The 7706-nt window shown below is 42.5% G+C and overlaps 1 protein-coding gene across 2 annotated transcripts in view; it reads left to right on the top strand.

Annotated features, from left to right (window-relative positions):
* The first annotated feature begins 281 nt into the window (after nt 1–281).
* The window catches only part of grb10a (growth factor receptor-bound protein 10a), an 81968-nt gene continuing 74543 nt past the window's right edge, over nt 282–7706 (top strand). The window contains exon 1 of one of the 2 annotated variants that reach the window (XM_017720052.2): nt 282–434. The gene's annotated coding sequence lies outside the window, so the exon portion shown is untranslated. The remainder of the gene's footprint in view (nt 435–7706) is intronic. The other variant, XM_017720053.2, reaches the window with a different exon arrangement.

The following is a 7706-nucleotide window of genomic DNA, read 5'->3' as shown; positions in this document are numbered from 1 at the left end:
ACACCATAACAGTAGAACCCTTCTGTAAAGACCCACATCCTCCATCAGCCCTTTCACCATGCAAAGAAACATTCAAGCATGAAATGGATCAGAACCATTCCTCTTTTCCTAAAGAACCCATGCAGAACCATCTTATTGACAGTGTACTTATTTAGCTGGATGGACTCTTCTCTGTACACCGGGTGGAGAGTGGGGGAGGAGGGGTTGGCCGGCTTGCAGTGAGGGTTAAAGGAGGCGGATACGGAGCGGTGGAGGTGGAGGAGGAGGAGTGGGCGGGCATGGAGGAGACCCTCAACCCTCGTGGGTCTGGAGGATTTGGAGGAGTCAGCTGAGTCCCCGTTGTGATTTTCCATGTGGACGGTGACAGCTCCGCGCTGACAACTCACACAACTCAGGATTTGCCGTTGGCTCCCCCCAAACGAAGACCACTGAAGGTGAGTCTGGAAGTGTGGGGCTGGTCCATGAGGTCAAACTCTGGAGAAAGACACAGCGCCCACCCTTCCTTTCGTCCACTGCGCCGAGTGCTTCGCCTGCACTTCGACGGTTTCTCGCGTCCCTCTCAGCGTTGAGGGCGGTTGTTGCTCCAACGCGAGGCGAAGTCGAGGCGTAGAGTTTGGTGGCTTTGCATTTGCTTTAGGCTGAACTCTCAACTCCAGCGACATGGTGTACTTATGTAACATTTTTGTTCGTAAGTCCAGTACTTCTCTGTTATCTTCTAGCAGAGTTGTGCGTTAAGTTAGCTCAGAATGTGGCGGTGATCTCCTTCGCTTCCCTGTGTTTACAAACACCTTTGCCTGAGGATGCGGTGTATTTTTAGCCGTTTTAGCCGCCTGGCTAGTTTTACAGCACAGCTGCCTGACTGGAAAGAAAAAGTGTGACATGTTCAACGTGTTCATAGCCGTGTTTCACATTGTCCAGTGGCCAGCCCGTGCATGTAGCCACACGTAGCCCTTCTGTGTTCGCTGTGGCTACACGTTTGAGTGTCTAGCAGTGTTGTGCAGATGGTCAAACAAGATAGAAGCGCCGCGTTTCTCTCAGTTTACCTTACTGGCGTGTTGTCAGTTATGTCAGTTTGAGTCTAACGATGCATGGTTCTCTGCTCCATCGGTTAAATCTTGATGATAATCTTTGCTAGCAGAACATGAGGGTGTGTGTGTGTGTAGCCTGTGCAAAAGAGGCCACATGAGCCAAGTGCTACCCCGAGGAACCTGAGGGAAAGTGATATTGGTGTGAAATACGAGGCTAGGTGCACCTTGGCGACTCAGCAAGTTTGCCAGGATGGTGGGGACAGTGTGACAGGTGAGACCACCAACCACAGCCTCCTCACTCCTGTAGGATAGGTGTTAAATATTCATTTTGAGCAGAATTAGGAACATATTATACTGAGTAGCCATATAGGTCACAAATACTCACAGACTTGGCACCTTCAAACAGCCTCTGCCGAACTATCAGCACAGACCGGAATCAGAAACTATAGAACCTGATGCTGGTTTAGATGGTCACCCTTTGTGGTCCTGCTGGTTGACTGGCATACCAGCGTCTAAAACAAAACAAACGCTGGCTTTGCTGGTCATCAGCATAGCAGGCTCTATTGCTGCTGACCTGCATACCAGCATCCAAAACACAACACTTTTTTTTTTCTGGTGCCCAGCTATGCTGGTCTGTTTTCTAGCAGGGACCAGAGATGGTTCTCTGGATTTGGGTTTAGTCCTGTGCTTTCCAACACTGAAGCTCTATTTGCTATGTAATTTAGCTCAACATGCAGCCAGAAAGTCAGCCACAGTATATCCCCCAAGGCTTTGGAGAGGAGAAATATATGAAGCGTATGTTTTGGCTCACTCCCAGCCCTCATAAGATAAGTTGGCACCCCTTTCCTCAGCAATATGTCCAGTCAGCAGATTTTGGAGATGAGATTTCAGTAGGAAAAAAAGGTTAAGAGGGGGTTAGGGTTTGAGGGAGGTTTTCAAACAATGGGACAGCCAAGTGCTAGTTAAGATTTTATTGGGCATGTTCAGACATTCTCGCTCTCTCTCTCGCTCTCTCTCTCTCGCTCTCTCATATGTTCTTTCTTTCCTTCTTTCTCTCAAGGTCTGCCTAACCATCTGTGTTTCCCTCCTCACACTTTTTATGTCCAAACAGAAATGAGTTGGCAGTGTTTCTTAACACAAGGCAATGAAGCAACACAGCGGTGCTTAATTGCTGCCTCCAGGACAGGAGATCAATCTGATGTCAGTTCAGTTCGTAGACTTCGGTGCCGTTTTCCATTTAAGAAGAGGACTCGTGAAAAAACTTCACGCATGTTATCAAATGTCTGAGTTCATGCAGCCAATTTTGCTGGACTTGCTGGAATAAGTTGCTGTTAGTCACCAACTCTCAGACCTGTTTTCTGTAAATATTTAGGTTGGCTTTATATATTTATATATATGCTGATCTTGGATATAAGTGTTAGGCCTCCGAGAGTGTCATGACAAATTTTTGTTTGGGACAAAAGATATGCAGACCGTGTGACATTTCACGCTGCCAACTGATACAAAACAGCTGCTTGCTCTCACCTAGTGGCTGTAAAAAAAGTGCAAGAGATTGATTAGTAAGTTAGTGAGTGACTGGAGTGGGGGAGTGTAGGGAGAGATATTGAGAAGGGGAAATATTTAGACGAGTGAAGTGCTTTCATTAGAATTTGAGGGACTCAGATATGACTCAATGAAGTCTCTTTAGTCTAGGCTACATGCTGTCTATGAATCTAGCATATTAAGTTAAGTGATACTTTTTCAATCCCACAAACGGGAAAATTCCACCTCCGCAGTTAACCCATCCGTGAAGTGAAACACCACATACACACTAGTGAATACACACACATTAGGGGGCAGTGAGCACACTTGCCCGGAGCGGTGGGCAGCCCTATCCACGGCGCCCGGGGAGCAATTGGGGGTTAGATGTCTTGCTCAAGGACACCTCAATCATGTGCTGTCGGCACTGGGGATCGAACCAGCAACCTTCTGGTCACAGGGCCGTTTCCCTAACCTCCAGCCCACGACTGCCCCCTCAATGATTGGAATGGGCAATATAGCAAAAATATTATGTGATGCTTCAAAAGGTTTTTGTGATACATGATGCATATCAAAATACGTTTTATTCTGAGGTTTGATAACTTTGATAACATGAAATTTTTATTCTACGTTTCAGGTACTGCAGTGCACTAAATGCTGTTTAGCAGGACTATTTATGGTTTCTTTATCATGGAACATGCAGTTGGCCAGTGTTCTTTAAAGCTGCAGTAGGTAACTGGTATAAATATAGCTTTGTCATACTTGTTAAAACTGTCATTATGTTCTGACGGTAGTCCATGAGACAGATAATCTTGGAAAAACCAGGCTCCTCTGGCTCCATGCAGTGCTCCTAATGCCATTTGCAAGAACCCATTGTGACTGAATCAACTCACTTGTTCAAGCTTAGTATTTTCAGTGAGTGGCTTCAGGAAACGCAAACGCAATGGCAAAAAACACCACCAGAGCATCAAGATTCTGGCTAAAGTATAGTTGGGTGAATGTCACTGCCAAGCATGTTATATCTAGCTGTGTGGAGTCTAGTTCCTACCATTCTTACCGGTATGTGCTCCATGCTGTTTACTTGGCCTCTTTAGTTGCCATAGTTGCCTGCCTACGTGTGCATGGCAGCCTTCTCTGCTGGGAGGGGCTTTAGAGGCAGGGCTGGGGTGCAGTGTGGAAGTTGTTCTCATTTCAAATTTTCAAGCTACGTCCGCTCTCTTCTTAGTCCTACCTACTGGGGCTTTAAATACTAACGATATCCACAAGATGCTCGAAAAGGAATAAGGTGACATAATTTATCACAATGATAAATATAATCGCTCACCTCCTATTAAATTACATCTCATAGTTAGCTAACATTGAGCGAGAGTGTCATTAGATTATTTTTTTTTGTTTGTTTTACAAAGTCTTCTTAAAAAGGTTTAAATTATTAGCCTTTTTATCTTTATACCATATTCATTAAGCCCTAGCAGTGGAATCTTAGATTTTTAAAAACATTTTTATTATTACATTTCAAGCAGATTTTCCTAGGAGTTACTACAATACAGTCACTCTTGTTCCATTCATACATTATTGAAAAATACCTGGCAGTGGTTGTGCAATGTGGGATGCTGTTTATGACGCATTTTGTGAACAAAGGCTATGATTTCCCATTGAGCTGTGAGCTTACCTCACAAAGCTTTTATGTGCTGACCATACAAAGAATTCTATGTAATGTAAATGCTTGGCACATTTGAAGGCATTTTATACAACCTTTTACTGAGCATACTGACTATAGTTGTCAGCTGGTCTGAGAATTGAAATGACTTTTCTATAAAATCTTCCACACCAATTAAATTCCATTGTCAGTACAGATTATAGATTGAACAGAGACTGCCTGTGTGAGTGATGGCATACACAGACTGAGTGCAAAACTTGAGCTGGCTTGGTTGGCTGCAGGTGCAGCAGTTAACCTAGCGGCTTATTTTGCTCTCTTGTGTATGTATTAACATCATTAATGATAACAAGCCGTTAAGTTCAGTTGCTAAATAGTAGATCTTTGCAAAGTACTCCCATGCATTTTAAAACTACTAAAATGTAAAATAGATACTTGGTGTTTAGATTATTTATAGTCAGCAGTTGTTAGTAGGCAACATGTGTGGTATGAAATCTTGGCCTGGATCATTCTAGGAGGTGCCGCTGAGGTAGTTTGAGGTAGTTGCAAATGGATCTGAGCACCACTCAACACTTCACAGTGGCGTTAATAACAATCCCGGGGCAGATTGGAGAACTTAGAGAATCATACTTTTGAGGTTTTAAAATCACCATTAAATGAAATATTACTCACTAGTTTAAAGTCTGATGTTTTACTTCACTGTAAAACAGAAACATTGTGACATGTACTGTACCTGAAGTCTTCACCTTTTTTTGGCATGGTGTTGCCTCCAGGTGTCAGATTAAATGAATACCTGCATGATGTACTTGAGCTGCTGAAAAATGGCACTGAATGTTTCACTGTTTCACTCTATGGCTGCAGGCTGCCTTCAGGGTTACCTGATAGATTGCGTGCATGAAAAGACACCCAAAAAAGTACAACTATAAAAAAAAAGTCTAACATTTTAACTGACTCGATGTCAGTAATAAACTGCTGAGGGTGTAAACTGCTTATGTCTTGCATTTGAAAATTCACAAATAAATGTACACTGTGGTTATATGGCACTGTCCGTCTTTTGTGTTTATTGGAATGAAGGTCCCAAAGCCTTTATGTAATTTTTAGATAATTTTAGACTCCTTGTAGGATATAACATCTGAAGAATTCCTGGACAATGACACTACCAATTATTCTAATAAAAGAATAAAGGTCATTTAAGTCATTTGATTTGCATGTGTAATTCCCACCACTTGTAGGTGTTTTCTTTTGTTTCACAAACTTGTCAGTATTTTCTAAAAGAAGTAGCATCACTGAGTATGGAGGAAACAAATATGGTGTGCCTGAAACAATCATTTAAAATTGAATTACTCGGATGGATTTGGCAGGAGTTTTTCTGACCACATCATACATCAGGCTGAAGGTAAAGGGACTGGGCTGGAGGTTAGGAATCCAGCCTTGTGACTGGAAGGATGCCGGTTTGATCCCCTGAGCCGACAGTGTGTTACTGAAGTGTCCTTAAGCAAGGCACCTAACCCCCAGCTGCTCCCTGGGTGCTGTGGATAGAGCTGCCCACTGCTCTGGGCAAGTATGCTTACTGCCCCCTAGTGTGTATGTTCACTGGTGTGTAGGTGGTGTTTCACTGCACGGATGATTAAATGCAAAGGTGAAATGTCCGTGTTGTGGAACTAATAAGGGTCACTTAATTAAAAGTTTTTATGTATTAACATCACACAGGCTCAGAAAGAAGGTCTGACTTGATAGTTATATGATGACAGTAGTAGATAACTTACTTTTTCATTTGTTTTTCTTCTTCAGTTTTCTCCCCAATTTAGTTGTGTCCAAATCTACCCAATAGTTATGACTTACTTAATCACATGATACCACCAGTGCTAGGAGGGTGAAGGCAAAAACCAAGATTCCTTTAAGGCATATGCAGCCAGCCACTGCATATTGTCGAACTGTTGCTGATACATCATTGGACAGCTGAACACTCTTGTTATGTTGTTAGCTGTTATGTCACTTAACAGACACCTGTGGTGGCTAGCATCATGCTGAGCGATCGGGAGAGAGGGAGGGCCATCTTACCCACCCAGGCCAGTTGTGCTCTCTGGGACCCCCAAACACATCAGTGAAAATTAAACTCAATTTTCAGATGAAAGGACCAATGTTTTCTCTCTTTTAGTGCTCTTGCAAGGATCAGATTCATCACTTTTTGGGGGTTTGAAGCACAACCAACTAAATGTTTGGCATGTCGCATGCACTTACATAGTTCCACCAGAGAGGTCTCCAAATCCTACATAATGTTGCTTTATATTGGAACCCATGATCCCAGGCAATTAGAAAGTGTGATTCCTCAGATAACTGGTCCATTGTACATTGCCACTTCTCCGTCAGGATACACCCTGGACAGATCTCCAGCCCATCACAGGGTCCGTTGTACCATCATCCTAAATTATTTGCTGAGCATGATGCACCATCCCTATCAGACTCCAAATCTTAACCAAACAGAATACAATTTGAGAATATCCAGAGTGGTCAATGAGACAGTTTTTCCAGCAGCTTCAAGCAAAACACCACATGATGTCCTGAGGAGGAAGGCCGTTGTCAAGAAGCTTCGGAAGCTTGTTCAATGTATTCCATAAGAAATTCCAACATTTGGTGTTTTGCTGATGATGATTTCATTTGTTCACATCATGGTGTCTATGGTAACCTTTTCTTCTGTGTGCAGACTGTACCTCTTTGTAGTTTTCCTTTCTGGTTTAGTCTCTCTATTTCACTCTTTTTCTCTCTCTCACCCAGTGTGTGGTCACTGGGGTGGTCTAGGGAAGATCGACTCTGACCCGATTTTGAGACGGTAGAACACACACATCTCTCTCCCGCCTCTCGCTAACCAAGTGCCAGTCCGTCTCGGGGCACTAACTCCTTTGATCTCCCCACCATTCCACTGCTGCCTGCCAAGGACCAAATACCTTTAACAGAGTATAATAGAGAAGCATACTCCATTGTGCACTAAATGGCGATACTCTTAATTTTCAAGTACCTTTATTAGGGATGGTTAAAATAATTAATCAGAATAAATTGCATTGTTTTGTGAAATAAGTTGTGATTCACTGCATGTGTCTTATTTGCTCACATTTGAACCAAAAGACTTTTTTTTTTGTTTAAAAGCAGTGCATTTGTTTATCATTGTTTAAGTAAACATACTCAGCGCTGTCAGTATATTTATTGCTTTTAATAATTCAGTAATCTTAGGTTCACATGAACTAACCATAATCTCTATACTGGATATCAATTATGTTTAGTGACCTGAAACAATATTTTCATGCGAGCTGAAAGCCAAAATCTAATGAAACAGTATACCTATACAAAATAGCCATGACAAAGAGCAAATCTGTGTGCATTAATGCACGAACAATGAATAAGTATAATTTAGTTGTGCAGTTTAAATGAAAACGGTTTATCTTGCTAAACCAAAACAGAGCTCACTGTAAAGCAGACAATGACACACTGTTTTTATCTTTTAACTACCG

The sequence above is a fragment of the Pygocentrus nattereri genome, chromosome 1 (assembly GCF_015220715.1).
Source record: "Pygocentrus nattereri isolate fPygNat1 chromosome 1, fPygNat1.pri, whole genome shotgun sequence".
NCBI lineage: Eukaryota > Metazoa > Chordata > Actinopteri > Characiformes > Serrasalmidae > Pygocentrus > Pygocentrus nattereri.
This window is presented reverse-complemented; position numbering and strand designations above follow the sequence as displayed.